This window comes from Podarcis pityusensis, assembly GCF_964106645.2.
Source record: "Podarcis pityusensis genome assembly, chromosome: 4".
Classification (NCBI taxonomy): domain Eukaryota; kingdom Metazoa; phylum Chordata; class Lepidosauria; order Squamata; family Lacertidae; genus Podarcis; species Podarcis pityusensis.
The window spans coordinates 1,639,685-1,658,384 of NC_138027.1; the positions used below are offsets into that span (position 1 = coordinate 1,639,685).

General features: G+C 44.8%; 1 protein-coding gene and 2 long non-coding RNA genes across 3 annotated transcripts in view; all 3 read left to right on the top strand.

The window, feature by feature from the left end:
• The window catches only part of LOC308475372 (hemoglobin subunit beta-1-like), a 114,597-nt gene that overhangs the window by 47,526 nt on the left and 48,371 nt on the right, over positions 1-18,700 (top strand). The gene's annotated exons all lie outside the window — the stretch shown is intronic.
• LOC308475447 lies at positions 897-3,192 on the top strand. Its single transcript, XR_013985205.1, has 3 exons — positions 897-1,976; positions 2,112-2,287; positions 2,938-3,192. It is a non-coding gene; the product is annotated as an uncharacterized lncRNA (long non-coding RNA).
• Positions 4,784-6,806, top strand: LOC308475496. The gene is made up of 2 exons (XR_013985264.1): positions 4,784-5,438; positions 6,531-6,806. It is a non-coding gene; the product is annotated as an uncharacterized lncRNA (long non-coding RNA).

Genomic DNA, 18,700 nt, shown 5'->3' on the forward strand with positions numbered 1-18,700 from the left:
GGCGGTTCAAATCCCCGCGACGGGGTGAACTGCCATTGCTCGGTCCCTGCTCCTGCCAACCCAGCAGTTCAAAATCATGTCAAAGTGCAAGTAGATAAATAGGTACCGCTCCGGCGGGAAGGTAAACAGTGTTTCCGTGCGCAGCTCTGGTTCACCAGAAGTGGCTTAGTCATGCTGGCCACATGACCCGGAAGCTGTATGTCAGCTGCCTCGGCCAATAAAGTGAGATGAGCGCCACAACCCCAGAGTCATCCACGACTGGACCTAATGGTCAGGGGTCACTTTACCTTTACCTTTTTACTCACAGTTAACTCGCATCACAGAGAAATAGATACCTCTGGCAGGGCTTTAGGGCGAGTTCCTGGAAAATTTGAAACTGCCCTGTCCGATTGGACCAAGCTCCATTTAGCCCAGTGCTCTGTCACTGATGGTGGTCAGCCAGGGCATGAGGGTGATGGGTTTTGTCCCCCCCCTCAGCAAGGATGGGGAAACCCAAATCTTCTCAGGCTCTGTACTCAACGTACAGTGAAAGCACATGATTTCCCCCAAAGACTTCTGGGAAGTGTAGTTTACCCCCTCAAAGAGCCACAATAATTAACAAACTGCAGCTCCCGTGATTCAGCTGGAAGCTCAATCTCTTTCTTCAGTGCTGGAGATGGGACAATGTTCTCTCCTGCACCTGAAGGCAGCAAGCCAGCTTGGGGGTGGCAGGCTGTTTTTGTCCTACGATGCCTCACCACTGTGTCCTCCAGCCCAGCATCTGCCCCTGAAGCAGCCACCTCACTCCCAATGACAGGGGTGGCCCTGGGCAATCCTGGCCACATGCCCTGATCTGTGCCAGGGCCCAAGAAAGCATTGCAAACAGAGTTGCAATCACTTGAGGATAATTGAGCCCATTGAGGATAATTAAGTGCACTTACAGATGATGATTATTATTTCACCATTTATCAACTGAGGGCCCTTGGAATGTAGGACAGGACTCTGCCCCAGGGAGCTCACATTCAGGTTTGACAGCGTGGGGAGAGAACAGCAGAGGGAGAGTTGGAAGCGGCAGGGGTAGGAAGACAGGGAGGTTCAACAAGGGCAGGGATTGAGAGCCTATGGACTGTCAGCTGGCAGTGGGGATGGGAAGCAGAGTCAGACCACATTCGGAAGACCTCTGGTTCCCCATCCCTGAACAAAAGCTTTGTTCGAAATATGGGCTTTGAAGCAGAACAGGTGTACAAAAGGGGGAAGGAGCAAAGAAAGAATTGAGGACTTCTAATGTGACCCAAAGTCATACAACCAGAAAAGTTGAGGTCACAAGCAGGCGTTTCTCAGGAGAAAGATGATTCTGTGCCCCTTGAAATGTCCCCTGAATCAGTCAAGGCAAATACACCCATGGGATTCAGAAGCATCGCTGCCTCTGATGGTGGAGGGAGAGCAGAGCCAGCCGGACTAGGAGCCATTAGAGCTTCTCCTCCATGAATGTGTCTAGTCCGTCTTTCAGGCCACCCAGGTTGACATCTGATGTCTTTCCACAGGGAGGGAGCCACTGCTAAGAAGGCCCTTTGCCTGGTACCCTGTAGCTGAATCACCGGAGGAGGAGGACCTCAGTGTCCAGGCCAAGCGATTGGGGTGGAGACGCTCCTTTGGGGCTGCCTTCAGATGTCTTCCAAAGCCTTTATTCTTGCTTGTCTCCTTGGCACAGGGGTGGCATTACTCCATACCCTCCAGGATTTCTCAGAGGAAAATAGGCATGTCTAAAGGAAAATTGCATTCTTTGATCAAATCAGAAACCAGGACAGCTTCTGTAAATCCTGGAGGAGGAGCTTTGGCGCAGGGTATAAAAGGCTTCAGCCCTGGAAGAAGCTCCAGCTCAGCCCAGAAGGTTTTCTCCAGCAGCCGAGAGAAGCTCCCAGCCCACGGCCAGCCATCATGGAAACCGTCATGATGACAGTCGACGTGGCCCCCTCGGATGGGGATACCCTTGAATGGTAAGGCCAGGCGCTGGTTGCCTCTCTAGGCAGGTTGGGCAGAAACTCCTCTTTCCACCTGGATAATAACCATCCATGCCTCTCTTTTTATCCTTCCTTCCTTCCTTCCTTCCTTCCTTCCTTCCTTCTCTCCAGCTTGTTGATCGTCTTCCCCTGGACCCAGCGTTTGTTCCGTAAATTCGGGGACCTCTCTGACCCTGCCCCCTCATTAGGAACCTCTCCAGCCCTCTTTGCACGAGGTCAAGGAGGCTTTTTCCGAGCTGCGTGAACTGCTCTGCGACAAGCTCCACGTGGACCCCCTCAACGTCAGGGTGAGGCTGCTCCCCCGCCCCAAGGGGCTGCCTGGCGGGGTGTGTGTGTGTGTGTGCCGTGTGTGTTTGTCACTCTGGGTGGCTTACAGGACATAAAACATGGTAAGACATTAGACATTTCCTGCATACAGATTTCAGTTAGTTTTTCATTTCCTTGACATCTGGTGGGAGGGCATTCCACAGGGCGGGGGCCACAACCGAGAAGGCCTTCTGCCTGTTTCTCTGTAACCTCACCTCTCACAGGGAGGGAACCACCAAAAGGGTCGCCTTCAAAGGTAGTGCCACATAGAGTGCATTGCAGTAGTCCAAGCGGGAGATAGCCAGAGCATGCACCACTCTGGCGAGACAAGCTGAGGGCGGGTGGGGTCTCATCCTGTGGACCAGATGGAGCTGGTACAAAGCTGCCCTGGACACAGAATTCACCTGCACTTCCATGGACAGCTGTGAGTCCAAAATGACTCCCAAGGTGCGCACCTGGTCCTTCAGGGGCACAGTTACCCCGTTTAGGACCAGGGAGTCCCCCACACCCGCCTGCCTCCTGTCCCCCCAAAACAGTACTTTTGTCTTGTCAGGATTCAGCCTCAATCTGTTGAATCTGCTGTGGGATCTGCCCCCTGGCAGAAGGAGTCACCCCCTCTTTTCTCTTCCAGCTCCTGTCGAAGTCCTCATCACCCACCCCACCCACTCCCTTTGGACAGGAATTCATCTCTGCTTACCACCATGCCTTCCACAAGCTGGTCAGGGTGGTGGCTCATGCGCTGGCCTGCCGGTCCCACTGAGACACCCCCCAGGGAGAAGCGGCCGCCTCCTTCTGCTCTCGCCACCCACCAGGTTTGGTGGGGACCACCCCTTCCAGCCCCCATGTGACGCTTGACCCTCTAATAAATCCTCCCTCTGCAATCTGACCTGGCTTCCTGTGTCTTCTTCTCTGGGACGGAGGGAGGGGACAGGCCTGGGGGTGGGGAGTTAGTTGGGGGGGCTGGGAAAGGGGGGGCCTCTGTCAGTCAAGAGGAATCATTCAGCACCAGTGGGGGGTTTTAGGGCGCTATGGCATTTTGCCCCCACCCAAGCTGCAGTGCTTTTCAGAGCCAGAGACCCCTGCTGTGTCCCCAAATCCTTTATCCTCAAAATTTCTGGCAAGGTCCCCCCCCATGCTCTCAGGCCCCCCCCCCCGGTCTCCTTGGTTGTCTCCCCACCCATTTCTTGGTGTTTGACCCTGGTCTGTTGCCCTCTCTGTTCTTCCTACTGTGGAGAAATTGGGGGTGAGAGACTCAGAGGGTGTTGCGGACCCTTCCCCTGCTCTGGATTCCATCCCTCTGAATAAGGGGTGGGGGTACCAACATGGCCACCCAGGGAGACCCCCAAGGGCCACTCCCCCCCCCGCAATGCCCCTCCCTGCCTCTTTCCAGATGGGTGTCGGGGAGGGAGCTGCCTCTTGATCGGCAGAGAGAGGGGGGAATTCATGTCGTTTTATCCATTTATTTGTTCATTAAATCTGGGGGTTCACAGGATGAAATTACGATATAAAAACACAAAACACATAGTCAAATAAAAACAAATACAACCCAATAAACACCCCTGCCTACATATTTCACACCCATAATAACATCAAAAGAATTTACCGCCTTCATTGAAACATCAAACAAAGCGATCCAAAATAAAACGCCAGAGGGGTAGCGAACCCAGCAAGTCGCCCTTTGGGGGTCCCAGGCGGAGGTCTATGGGGGGAAAGGGGCAGGTCTCCCCTAACCTTCCGAGCGTATCGAAAGGGCACGACCCGCGCTCGCCCGGTAATTTATTTTTTGGGGGGGTTGTGAGCCGGGATGGAAAACCCTGTCTCCCAGACGAAGCAGAGGCGAGGTTCTCCCCCAGTCCCAGGCTTGGAAGCAGCCGCTCCCCCTGTGGCTTTTGTCCTTCTGACTGCCAGCCAGGTGTCCTCGGGCACAGAGCAAGCGCCTTCCTTGCGCCCTCACGCCATTCGCTGGCCCAGAAAGCTGCCTGGCTCCTTCAGCAAAGGATTTCATTTTTTTTTTTTTAATGATATTTATTAAGGTTTCAAAAAAAAGAATTACATAAATAAAAAGAAAGGAAAAAAAATACAAAAATAAAAATAAAAGGAAAATACAAAATACAGAAAAAAGATAAAAAACACTTAAAAATATATATCAGTCTTTCCATGCCTTACATTCATTTCCTTGCTTCCCGGACCTCCTCACACCTCCCTTTTTTGTATTCCAATTCAGTTAGTTAATTCAGCAATTTCTTTCCCTCTTTGTTTTTATCTTAATCCTTTAACATAATATCTTAAAACTTTGGATTCTCACCTGTTAACAGTCCATTTTTACATACACCTTTATAACATTGCTGCTTAAACCACTTAAGTTCATTCTGACATCATTCTAACATTCATTAATTTTGCAATATTTCTGTAAATAGTCTTTAAATTTCTTCCAATCTTCTTCCACCGACCTTCAGCAAAGGATTTCAAACTGTCCCCGAACAGCCCTGGCCAACTCCCGTGGGGAGGGCGGGGAACAGCTTTGAATGGGGACACAATTGGCAAGCAAAGAGGCACACGCCCCCGTGGAAGAGATCCTGACTTCTGCTGCAGGAGAAAAGCATCTGTGTGGAAAGACGCTGATTTCTGCTTTGCTTGAACTGGGCAAGGAGGGGAGGGAATCTTTTAAGTTATGGGGCTTTTTCGGGATCTGCGTCATCTCCCTTCCCCTGAAGCAAGGAATGCAAAGATTTCGGGAAGAGCGGACTTTATATTTGCCTCTTTGTCATGGATTAATTTTAGAAGTCAGGACTTTGCCTGAAAGAAGATGGAGAGCAACAACCTTGAGGGACTTTTGAGGGATTTTGTTCCCCCCTTGGGACTTCCTCCTGAGAAATAAAAGCAGTAAAGAAGAAAAGAGGGGTGACAACTGGATCGACTGTCTGCGAAGCAGGAAGATTTATGAGTTTAGGGGGGAGGAAGGAGAGGAGACCAGGATTTTGTGGAGATTACATCAGCCCACCTCCTTGGAGCCTGAAGGTGGAAACAAGAACAGCGATAGGGACAGGAGGGACCACATTGTGAAGCATCTTGACGGCTTTTGAGACGCAAAAGAAGAGAAATGGATTCTGCATATTTCTTAATGAGCTGGTTGTATGTAAAATTGAGGATTAAATTTGGAGGAATGTGAAGGGTGGGTGGCACTAGAAGATTGGCAGTGTTACAGGAGGGGATCCATATTATATATTTATACAAAACACCCCTGGGGGTTTCATGTTCACCCTCTGCAGTCCGCGCTAGTGAGGCTGAGTTGCTGGTTATGGGGGCCAGTTTCAATGGCTTATCTCTTGAGGATAATTGAGTCAATTAAGGATAATTAAGTGTACTTTCAGATTATTATTATTTCACCATTTATCAATTGGAATGTAGGACAGGACTCTGCCCCAGGGAGCTCACATTCAGGTTTGACAGTGTGGGGAGAGAACAGCAGAGGGAGAGTTGGAAGTGGCAGGGGTAGGAAGACAGGGAGGTTAAACATGGGCAGGGATTGGGAGCCCACTGCCTGCCAATGGGAAGCAGAGTCAGACCACATCCGGAAGACCTCAGGTTCCCCATCCCTGTGCCAGAGCTGCGTTCAAAATATGGGCCCCAGGATCTGGACCTCAGGGTCTGGACTAAACAATGTGGGGGGAGACGCTCCTGTGGGTATACAGGGCTGAGGCCTTTTAGGGCTTTCAAGGTCAACACCAAAACTTTGAATTGTGGTCGGCAGTCTTAGCAGCCCCTCCCAGTCACCAGTCTAGCTGCCGCATTCTGGATTTGTTGCAGTTTCCGTATCACCTTGAAAGGTAGCCCCACATAGAGTGCATTGCAGTAGTCCAAGTGGGAGATAACTAGAGCATGCACCACTCTGGCCAGACAGTCAGGGAGGGTCTCATCCTGTGTACCAGATGGAGCTGGGAGACAGCCTCTCTGGACACAGAATTAACCTGCACCTCCATGGACAGCTGTGAGTCCAAAATGACTCCCAGGCTGTGCACCTGGTCCTACAGAGGCACAGTAGCCCCATTCAGGACCAGGGAGTCCCCCACACCTGCCCGTTCCCTGTCCCCCAAGAACAGTACTTCTGTCTTTTCAGCATTCAACCTCAGTCTGTTGAATCCGTTGTGGGATCTGTTGTGGGTAGAGGGCGACCCACACATGAGCCCCCTGGCAAAAGGAGTCACCCTCTCTTTTCTCTTCTAGCACCAGGGCGAAGTCCTCATCACCCTCCTGGCTGCCGACTTTGGGAAGGAATTCAGCCCTGCTTACCACCATGCCTTCCACAAGCTGGTTGGGGTGGTGGCACATGCGCTGGCCTGCCGGTCCCACTGACACCCCCCCAGGGAGAAGCGGCCGCCTCCTGCTGATCTCGCCACCCCCCAGGGAAGAAGAGGAGCCTTCCTTTGTCCAGTGCTTCTTCCTGCTTCTTCCATGTGGTAGTTTGAAGTCTTATTGCAACAATAAAGATCAGGCTAAGTGGCTGCTGTTTTGCTCCAATACTCTTGACTGGGGTCTTTGTTTGACAATCCAAGTGAGCCTGGGGGATGTTCCTGTAACAGGAGGTATGTCAGGGGAGCCGACACTTTGATGCAACAGCCACGTGGCATCCATTAAGAGGGACCGCTGCCCAATCGACTGTTTCAGCCCACTCCCCAGCCTGGTGCCAACACCATGCCGCCTAAAGAGTTCGTGCAACACACAAGTTACGACAGCCGTCCTTGCACTGAGGCCCACATGCCGAGTTACTAGCAGAGCAGGTTGGCTTTGCAAGAGCCAAGATGAAATATGCTCGGAGTCGTGTGTGGATTTCATGCTCTTTATTCAGCTCATAATAGTGAGGAATGAAAGTTCCCCCAAAGTATCTGCTTTATATACATTATTTACACAATGGGTTGCATGTGATTGGCTAATTCCAGGATTCTCCTGTAGGCCAATCAGGTTGCTGATTCACTTCCACCTGGAGTTGAATTGGGTGGCTCCTGCGGACCAATCAGACTGCTGCATTTTGTTTTTGTTTTTTAAGAATAATTTTTAATTAAGCGACCAATCACATCAAATCAAACCAAATTACATAAATTCCAAATTACACAGCCGAATTTCAAATTTTTGTTGGGGGTACCCATATTTCAAGTTCCGAAGGGATCCAATCAACTTCTTGCTTCTTACTGCTGTTTTAATGTCCACAAATCTAACCTTACGATGTTCACAGTACTATCCAGTCCTTTCTTATTATTTTTCCACATCTCTTGTTGTTATTTTCATATATTTTTCCTTTCTCTTTGTGACCTCTGATAGTCTCCGCAAGCTGGTTAGAACAGTTTGTAATCCTGCGTGGATATTTTTTTTTTTAATCCAGTAGCCATATCTAGACGTTTTCCATATAACATCACTTCCATACATCAAAACAGTCTTAGCGTCATTAATCTTCACCAATCTGCCTCCTTCCTCAAAACCTCTGAGGAGATTCACTAGGAATGCAGTCTGAAAACAAGTCCATTCTTCCTCCCGGCTATAAATCCTTTGGCAAGATGGTGACTCCGAATTAATTGCTGCGCCATTCCCAAAAGCTCTTATTGCTTCTCGGTCTCCATAAAGCATACTTTTGGTTAAAGTTTATCTCCACACAGACCTTAATCATCCTGCTTGGGTCAGTTCAACCGACGGTTCTAATGAGGAGGGGTTCTTGTAAATCACATAAAAGGAAAGTAAAAAAGCCCCCCCCCCCATTCAGCCCCGTTGTCAACATACCCCGCCTTTGGTGTATCTTCATCGTAAAATATTCCTGTTTCTCCAGCCCGTCGTCTTCTTTCGCAGAGGTCACTTAGGTAAATTAGCAGACTTCACTCCCCTTCTTCACTTGAAATATGTGCATTTGCTTCTTTTGTAATTAATTATTCCAAATTGCTGAAACTAGTGCCCGATCAGAGACAGCGTCCAGGAGAGCCGAGGTCCACACAGGGGCATTCTGCCTAGGGCCCTCACCCCCTTCTTTCGAATTAAGGGGTGATTTATGGGCACAGCAGGCAAGGGCAGTGTTCCCCATTTCCTTGGGGCAACAAGGGAGGCTGCCTACTCCCATAACAGCCTCTTAATTTCCCCGTGTGGGTCGGAGAGATGGTATTGTGGGCCATCTTCCAATGCGCCCCCTAGTGGCCCCCAGACTGCTGCATTTTGGATCCTATTCAACTCAGTACATAACACAAGAGATCCAGAAACTGAATCACAGGGCTGTAAGGGACTCCAAGGGTCATTTAGTCCAACCCCCTGCAATGCAGGAATCTCAGCAGGACAGAGGGCCATCCAACCTCTGCTTCAAAACCTCCAAGGAAGGAGAGTCCACCTTCTCCCAAGAGAGACCGTTCCACTGCCAAACAGCTCTTACTGTCAGAAAGCTTTTCTGAACATTTAGTTGGAATCTCCTTTCTTGATACTTGAAGCCATTGGTTTGACTCCTACCCTCCAGAGCAGGAGAAAACAAGGTTGTTCCCTCTTCCATGGGACAACCCTTGAGATATTTGAAGATGGCTATCGTATCTCCTCTCAGTCTCCTCTTCTCCAGGCTGATCATACCCAGCTCCTTCAACCGCTCCTCATACGGCTTACCTTCCAGACCCTTGATCATCCTGGTCACCCTCCTCTGCACACCTTCCAGCTTGTCCACATACTTCTTATTAAACTGTGGTGACCAGAAGTGGACACAGTGTTCCAGGTGTGGTCTGCCCAAGGCAGAAGAGAGCAGGACTTTGACTTCTCTTGATCTGGACGCTAGACTTTTGTGGATGCAGCCTAGAACAGCATTAGCTTTTAGCTGCTGCATCACAGTGTGGACTTCAGTGTTGAGCTTGAGGTCCACCAAGACCCCTAGATCCTTTTCAAATGCACTGCTAGTAAGCCAGGTCTCCCCCATCCTATATTTGTGCATCTGGTTCTTCCTGCCTAAGTCCACAACCTTATAATACATTTGTCCCTGTTGAAATTCATCTGGTTAGCTTGTGCCCAGTTCTCCAATCTGTTAAGGCCATTTTTTATTTTTTTTTAATATTTTTTATTAAATTTTACACAGATTTTCCAACACAACGTAACAAATTTTTGGCTGTCACAGCCCCGGACTTCCTTCAACCCCTTCTAAAGGTTTTTTTAGTTATGCATTACTATGCTTATTGTTGTAAATCCAGTCTTACATCATCTTAGTCCTTTTCACACACACACAAAAATCAGCTAATCTTAGTCCTTTTCACAAAAATTTGAATAGTCCACCTTACAAAGCTTCTTGCAAATCTACAAGTGATGTTAAGTAATTACTATTGTCTTTCAAATACAACATACCGTATTTTTCGCTCTATAAGACGCACCAGACCACAAGACGCACCTAGTTTTTGGAGGAGGAAAACAAGAAAAAAAATATTCTGAATCTCAGAAGCCAGAACAGCAAGAAGGATCGCTGCGCAGCAAAAGCAGCAATCCTTCTTGCTGTTCTGGCTTCTGGGATAGCTGCGCAGCCTGCATTCGCTCCATAAGACGCACACACATTTCCCCTTACTTTTTAGGAGGGAAAAAGTGAGTCTTATGGAGCAAAAAATACGGTAAATTTCTTCCAGTCCTTTTCAAAAGTCTGGTCCTGCTGGTTTCGAATTTTCCCTGTAAGTCTTGCCAGCTCGGCGTAGTCCATCAATTTTATTTGCCACTCCTCTTTTGTTGGTATTTCTTCTTGCTTCCATCTTTGGGCTAGTAATATCCTTCCTGCACTAGTTGCATACAAAAACAGGTTTTTCCCCAAAAAAATTTTAATTAATTTTCACAAAATTATAAACAAACAAACAGACAAAAATCATAACCTTATTAAAATTACACTTATTAACATTGTTAAGTGGCTTCCTCGCTTCCCCTTGGTTGAATTTCCATGCATATCCTTTTAACGGCTTTCCAAATCATAATTCTTATGAACTTAACTTAGTCTATTAACATCCTTATATCTTATCAATTCAAAATTAAACATGTTCAGCATCACTTAACTTATATTAATTCCTAAGCCAATCTGTTTCCTGCAAGCTATTTCCAATTAATTTAACTTCACAAATTTAGCTAAATAATCATAAAATTTTGTCCATTCTTCCGGATACTCCTCCTTCTTCTGGCAGCAGACTCTTCCGGTTAGGTCAGCTAGCTCCGAAAAATCCATCATCTTCATCTGCCATTCTTCCACCATCGGTAATTCTTGGGTTTTCCACTTTTTAGCTAATAATATTCGAGCAAGAGTTGTTGCATACAAAAACAACTTAAGATCTTTCTTGGGCAATTCCAAACCTGTTATTCCAAGAAGAAAGGCCTCTGGTTTCTTTATAAATGTATATTTCAACATTATTTTCAGTTCATTATAAATATTTTCCCAGAAGTCTTTCACCTTGGGGCAGGTCCACCACATGTGGTAAAAAGTTCCTTCCTTTTCTTTGCATTTCCAACATAAATGATCACAGTTATGATATATCTTTGCTAATTTAACAGGAGTCAAATACCATGTGTACATCAGTTTCATTATATTTTCCTTTAACACAGTATAGTGGTACCTTGGGTTAAGTACTTAATTTGTTCCGGAGGTCTGTTTTTAACCTGAAACTGTTCTTAACCTGAAGCACCACTTAGTTAATGGGGCCTCCTCCTGCTGCTGAGCACGATTTCTGGGTTAGCGGAGTCTGTAACCTGAAGCGTATGTAACCCGAGGTACCACTGTACATGCAGTGAACCTTACCCCTTTCTTCCACAGTCTTTCCCAATCCTCAAACATTATATTGTGTCCTACGTCTCTTGCCCAATCTATCATCACAGATTTAACTTGTTCATCTTCTGTATGCCACTCCAACAATTAACTTACACATTTTCGACAAATTTTTTACCTTTATTATCCAACTACTGCGTCTCCACCTTGGATTTTTCAGAAGCAAAACCATTTTTCTTATCCATTTTATACAATTAATTTGGTGGTAATGTAACCAGTTTAACTTATCTTTAATTTGTTCAAATGGTTTTAATTTATATCCTTCTTCATCTTCCAACAATAAATCAGAATATCTCAACCATTTGGTATCCATATCTAACTATTTCTGGGCCTTTGCCTCCATTGGTGAAAGCCATCTGGGTGTCTTTCTTTCTAAAAGATCTTCATATTTTATCCAAACATTATACAACAATTTCCTAATTACATGATTTTTGAAAGCATTATGGGCCTTTACCTTATCATACCATAAATATGCATCCCAACCAAACACATTGTCAAAACCCTCCAAATCTAATAGATCTGTATCTTCTAGTTGCATCCACTCTTTAATCCAGCAGAATGCTGCTGCTTCAAAATAGATTTTTAGATCTGGCAGAGAAAATCCCCCTCTTTCTTTAGAGTCTGTGAGTAATTTATACTTAATTCTAGGTCCCCCCCCCCCCAGTCAGATAAATCTAGACAGAGCTTTCTGCCATTCTTTAAATCATTTTACATTGTCTATAATTGGTAGGGCTTGAAACGAAAAAAGCATCTTTGGCAACACATTCATCTTAATTGCTGAATTCCGGCCCATTAATGACAATTTTAAATTTGACCATATCTCCAAATCTCTCTTGATTTCGTTCCATAATTTCTCATAATTGTCTTCATATAAGTTCTAATTTTCCCCAGACAGATTCACCCCCAAGTATTTAACTTTTTTCACAATATCTAGGCTCGTCTTTTCTTGTAATAATTTTCCTTCATCATTATCCAGATTTTTCTCTAATACTTTGGTATTGCTCTTGTTTAATTTAAATCCTGCTACCAGACCAAACTCTTGTATCAGCTCCAGTGCTTTGGCCGCACTGGAGTCTGGATCTTGTAATGTCAATACTAGGTCATCCGCAAAGGCTTTTAATTTGTATTGTTTGGATCCTACTGTAATACCTTTAATTTGTTCATCCTTTCTAATCATACTTAGCAAGACCTCAAGAACTGAAATAAACAGCAGAGGGGAAAGTGGGCACCCTTAACTGGTTCCCTTCTCAATTCTAATTTCCTCCGAAACCACATTATTTACATTAATTTTAGCTTTTTGTTCCTGATAGATCCCTTTAATACCATTTAAAATCTTTGCCCACCCCCATACTCTCAAAATTATATAACATAAACTCCAAGATATATTGTCAAAGGCCTTCTCTGCATCAATAAACATTAACCTTGCTTTACAACTCTTTCTTGCTTCCAGCTTTTCCAGGATATCCAACACATTTGTAATGTTGTCTTTCGTATGTCTTCCAGGCAGAAATCCTGCCTGGTCCTTGTGGATATACTTAGATAAAACCTTCTTTAGCCTGTTAGTCATTATATTTGCAAAAAAATTATAATCCACATTGAGTAGGGAGATTGGTCTATAGTTTTTAACATTGGATCTACTTCTACCAGGGGTTGAAAAAGCCAATCTTTCAATGTCTTGTAATATTTCGCTGATAGACCATCAGGTCCCGGTGCCTTGTCAAGTTGCTTTGAGTTTATTGCCTGTTCCACTTCTTGTCTTGTAATTAGGCCTTTTAGTAGGATCTTTTTATCTTCCGGAATCTGCTGCAAACCATTAATCTTTATAAATTGCTCAATTTTTACCAAATCCTCTTTGTCCTTTTTATACAGTTGTTTATAATATTTGTAAAAACATTTTCTTATATCTGCAGGGTTCTCTATAGATTTCCCTTCTGTTACAATGTTTGTGATAGTACTTTGCTTTTGTTTCTTCTTTAATTGCCAGGCTAATAATTTCCCACATTTATTTGCAGATTCAAAATTTCTTTGTCTCATCCTTCTCAACTTCCATTCTATTTCTTGATTTACTAACTGTGAATATTGAACCTGTAAGGCCTTGATTTCTTTTTGAATCTGCAAATTCTTTGGGTTTCCTCTAAGCTTCTTCTCTTTGTCTTTTAGTTGTTCCATAATTTCATCTTTTCTCTCATTCTGTGACTTTCTCCGAATTGAATTTTGTTGTATCAGAAACCCTCTCATTACTGCTTTGCTGGCATCCCAAATAACCGTTGTTTCCATTCCTTGGGTCATATTACGCTCAAAATAGTCCTAGAGGGTTTTTTGGGCCTTGTTAACAATTGAAGCACTTCTCAGCAAGTCATCATTCATTCTCCATCTGAAGGAACCCTGTACAAACATCTTCAAATCCATAAGAACTGCATTATGATCGGTGCAAGTTTTGGGGCAAATTTCCATTTTTGTTACTTTAGGAACCAAGTCTCTAGATATCCATAGGCAGTCTGTTCTTGAAAATACTTGGTTTGCATCTGGAAAAAAAAAGTAAAGTCTTTTTCCATTGGATTTCTGGTTCTCCATATGTCTGACAAATCAAATTTGTCAGTTAGGTCAAAGAAAGTCTTAGGTAATCTGCCAGTTTGATACCTTTGATCTCTGAGTCCTGTCCATCAAAGTAGATGCAACCCCATTCAAGTCCCCCATCAATATTAATTTGTAATCCATATATTCCAAGAGACTTGTTTCCAGGTTCTTAAAGAATTCCACTTTGCCATCGTTAGGTGCGTAGATTCCTAATAACAAATATTTTTCGCCTTGTGCTGTAATTTCAACTGCTATGTGTCTTCCTTCCTCATCTTTAAATGCCAATTTTGGATTCCATTTTTCTTGAATATAGAAAACCACTCCTCTTTTTTTGACTTTGTCTGAAGAAATAAATTCTTGACCCAATCTTTTATTTATCAATGTTTTCCTATGTAGTCTTGTAATGTGAGTTTCCTGTAAACAAATTATATCTAAATTCTGTTTTCCCAAAATATAATAAATTTGTCTCCTTTTTGGGGTTGAGTTCATTCCATTTACATTCCATGAATAAATTCTCAATGCCATGCTGTCTAATTAGGGGGAAGCTGCCTCCGCCCCCAGCGGCTGTGAGCTTTGTAATCCAAGTTCTTCCGAGTGCTTTTGCAGAAATCTATCCTTCTCTCCAACAGTCTTCATCTTTTGCTTTCTTCCTTCGAATTTGAAGGATAGGCCCTTTGGAAATTCCCACCTAAGAAAGATGTTCTTTCGTCTCAGAATGTCTGTCAAATCCTTATATTGGGATCTCAGGTTCAAAAATCGACATGGGATCTCTTTAAAGAGCACCACCGCTTTGTCATGGATTTTAAGGCTTTTTTTATACTGATGTCCCAAACTAATGTCTCTTTGCTCCTTAGTCTTGAAGACCACTATGCAATCATAAGTTATTTTAGTCTCCTTTTTAGGCCCAAATCTGTACGCTTTCTCTACCCAAGCTTCCACTTCCTCTTTTTTCAGGTCCCAATATTCCACAAAAAATCCTATCAGAGATTCTGAGTTTTTCTTCTTCCAGAAAGGGGACCCCCCTCAATCTCAAATACGATTCTTTTTCTTTCAACAGAAGGAAGGCGATCAAATTAGCGTTTTCATACTGCAACCGTTCCAAGTCTGGCACTGTAACAGTCTCCAGCTGTGCCAACCTTGGATCATGTGTGGTTATTTCCTTTTTCTCGTCTTTCATGTCAGTACTTAAATGTTCAATCTTCTTTTCCAAATTATCTATGCTTGCTGTATTACAATCTAAACCTTTTTTTATGTCAGCTAACATGGACATTACCGACTCCTCAAATTGTGGAGTTTTAGAACCACGTCTCAGCCTTTCTGAACTCATAATAGCTTAGGAATGTCAAGGTCAATCTCACAGTCTGGCACAATAAAGGAGAAAAACAAGTTCCCTCCACCAATCCCACTGCAGCCAGCCCAGAGGCAGCTTCCTTAACGTTCCAAACTAGCTGAATACCAAAGACAGAACTGGCAAAGAGAAAATTTTCCAATTCTCCCCTTATTCTGAGGAAGGGGGACACTTTTTAGCCAATTCAGAATGTAGACAGGCAGCACAGGAAAGTTTGTAGCTAAGTCAGTGGAAACGGAGATTGAATGTTTCCTCTTCCATTGTGACGTCACAATGGAGACTAGTCTTCCCTCCCGGGTGGTCCACTGCCGAATGGGAAGGTCTCAGTCGAATTCACAGACTTCCCAAATTTATATCCAAGGCACAAATACCCTCTCTTCCCCTGAAGTGGGGGGGGGGGGCAAAATTGCTTACAGGGTTTTAAAAGTTTTTCTTTCCTTTAAGTCTTCGGCCTTTGCACACCGATTTTCAACTTTTCCAACAAAGGGGACTGACCTCCGTTTTTAGGTCTCCCTTTTCTTCCCAATCTTTTCTGAATTAGTTTTGAAAGTACTTACAGTTCCGAATTATTCAGTCTTTTTTATGAAGGAATTGGCCGCCCACGATCGCCAGTCTCGGAGGTTCGCTGCTTTGAAGGAAGCTTACCGGGGAGCAGGGGAGTCGCAAAAGGCACCTGCTGGAACACCAGGTCCTCAGAACACCTGATCTGAGGTTCTTTCCAGGGAACCGTGACGCTCTCGCGGTCTCCCCAACTTCAAAGCGCAGGGGCTCTTTTAGTGGAAAGAGCTCTTGACTGCCATAACTGGGCGACCAACTGGAAGTCCAGCAAAAATAGTTTTTTATTATTATTTTGTTTTTTAAAAAATCATTCTTATGTATTTCTGAACCTACCATATCAAGTAAAAGAGCTTCTGTTTTTTTGGAAATGTATATTTCAACATTTTAAAAATTTCATTATAAATCATTTCCCAGAAGTCTTTCACTTTTTTACATTCCCACCACATGTGGTAAAACGTGCTCTCTTTTTCTTTACATTTCCAACATTTGTTATTTGTTTTGCACATTTTGGCTAGTTTTACCGGTGTTCTATACCATCTGTACATCATTTCCATTATATTTTCTTTTAATGCACTGCAGGCTGTAAAGTTTATTCCCTCTTTCCATAACCTCCCCCAATCGTCTATTGGTATATTGTGCCCTATATCTTAGCCCAATGTATCATTACTGATTTAACTTCTTCATCTTTTAAATGTCATTCCAATAGTAATTTGTACATTATAGATCATATTTTAAACTTATTGTTTAACAATTCCAATTCAAACCTCGATTTAGTAAATCCAAATCCATTTTTTATTTAATCTTCTTTAAACATTTCATTGACTTGACGATAATGCAACCAATCTTTCACAAAAAATGTAACCTCTTCACACGGCTTTAATTTCCATTGGTTTTCCATCTCCATCATTAATTGTTGATAGGTTGCTCAATTCTTATTCATATTTATCTTTTTCACACTCATTGCCTCGAAAAGTGAGAGCCACCATGGTGTTATACGTTCCAATAGATTTTTAAATCTCTCCCATACTTCATTTTTTTTTAAAAAAAAACATAATTTTTATTAACAGGCCAATCATATCACATTATTTCAAATCACATTAATTCCAAATTATACAGCCAAATTTTTCAATTTTGTTGGGGGTACCCATTCATCAAGCTCCGAACGAGGATCCAAGCATCACTTCTATTACTGCTTTAATTAAACAGTTCTATCCAGTTCTATCCAGATAGTCTCTTTATTACTTTCTTCATCTTCTTGTTGTTGTCCTATATTCCTTTCTTTGCGATCTCTGATAATCTTCACAGGCAGGTTGGAAGCAAACATCGTCTGTGTGGGTTTTACACACTCCACCAGTCATATCTCATAGGGACAGCCGCCATTCCCCTCCTCCTTCAAAAATTTATCTTCGGTCTGCCCTTTAGTTTTCCCAGGCTTGTAAAATATCTCCTAGAGGGCTCTGCCAGGTTAAGATCAAATTCCAATCATCATTCACATTCCAGTAGTCCTGGTTCTCCTCCCCCCATCTTTCTTAGACAAGCCTGTCTTGCGAGACGCCATTTTAAAACTGCGTCATAGAATTTTTCCATTCTCCGATATTTACCAATCCTCTCTTCATTCATCTTTAATTCATCCCACACAGTTTTTAAATTCCTGCTTGTGATTCATAAAATACGACGATTCTTCTTTCTTTGGGGTGGAGGATTATTAATACTCACATAAGGCAAAGAAAAGAAAAGTTTTTTCCTCCACCCCCTTCTTCACTCCAGACATACCAATCTCTTAATGGCGCTTCATCGCTTGATTTATTTGTCCTCGCCCGCCGCTCCGATACCAGAGATCCATTAATCAGCAGTCTTATCTCCCGACCTTTGCTTGATGTATGTGCTTTAGCTTCTTCCAGTTATATATTTCCAATTGTATTTTCGAGCTAAAGCGAACCAGCACGCGCAGATTGGAGACAGCGTCCGGGAAGAGCCGACTTCACCGAGGGCTGGTGCCAAGTGACCGGGGCACCCCCTTCTCTCGAATCCGGGGGTGCATTATGGCCACCGCTGACAAGGCAGTCCCCCCCATCTCCTTGGGGGGTTGGGAAGACTGCATACTTCCCATAGCCGCCTCTTAATTACCTCGTGTGGGTCGGAGAGATGTTATTGTCGGCCATCTTCCAATGCGCCACCTGGTGGCCCCCAATCTCTCCCATACTTCATACAGTGACGTACGAAACATGCCCTCATGCCCCCATCTCTGAGAAGCCAGAGGCTCAGGAGCAGGGCAGGGACTGAGGGGGACTATGAAGAAAGACACTGGCATATGGGGAGCACATATTCTGCCCCCCCACTGCTACCTGAGCAGGTAGAGCAGGAGACTCTTAATCTCAGGGTCATGGGCAAAAGATTCCTGCATTGCAGGGGGTCGGACTAGATGACCCTGGGGCCCCTTCTGACTCTACCATTCTATGTTTCTATGTCACCCCCATCCGTGCAGTGGGGGAGCTTCATGCTCCGGCACGTGGGGGGGCGGAGAGCAGGTGGGGGGTCCGGCGCACGTCCTGGGGGCAGGACATGCCTGGGGGCAGGAGCATAGTGCCCAGCACGGGCCCGGGGGGGGGGTAGCCGAGATGGCCCACTACCGGGATGCAACTGCCGGGGGCAATGCGCTCCCCCCGCACTCCTCTTCCTCTGCCAGTGCCTACGTGCCTCGCTAAAGTCTCCAACCTTCTTGCTCTGCTCTGTTTTAAAGTTGACCTCCTTAAGCAATGTTTTGTTGAAGATAATTTTTTAAGATAATTGTTTTGTTCACTTTGCTGCACTAAATGTCCTCTGTATACTTAAGCTTCCTTTGTGATTTCAAAATATTGAGTTTGGGGTGGGTGGCTTAGCCTGTATGATGCTGGAGCGAGTCCCTTCTCATTCCTGGACCCAGCGAGGGTTGAAATCCTTTGCTGAAGGAGCCAGACAGCTTTCTGGGCCAGCGAATGGCCTGAGGGCGCAAGGAAGGCGCTTGCTCTGCGCCCGAGGACACCTGGCTGGCAGTCAGAAGGACAAAAGCCACAGGGGGAGCGGCTGCTTCCAAGCCTGGGACTGGGGGAGAACCTCGCCTCTGCTTCGTCTGGGAGA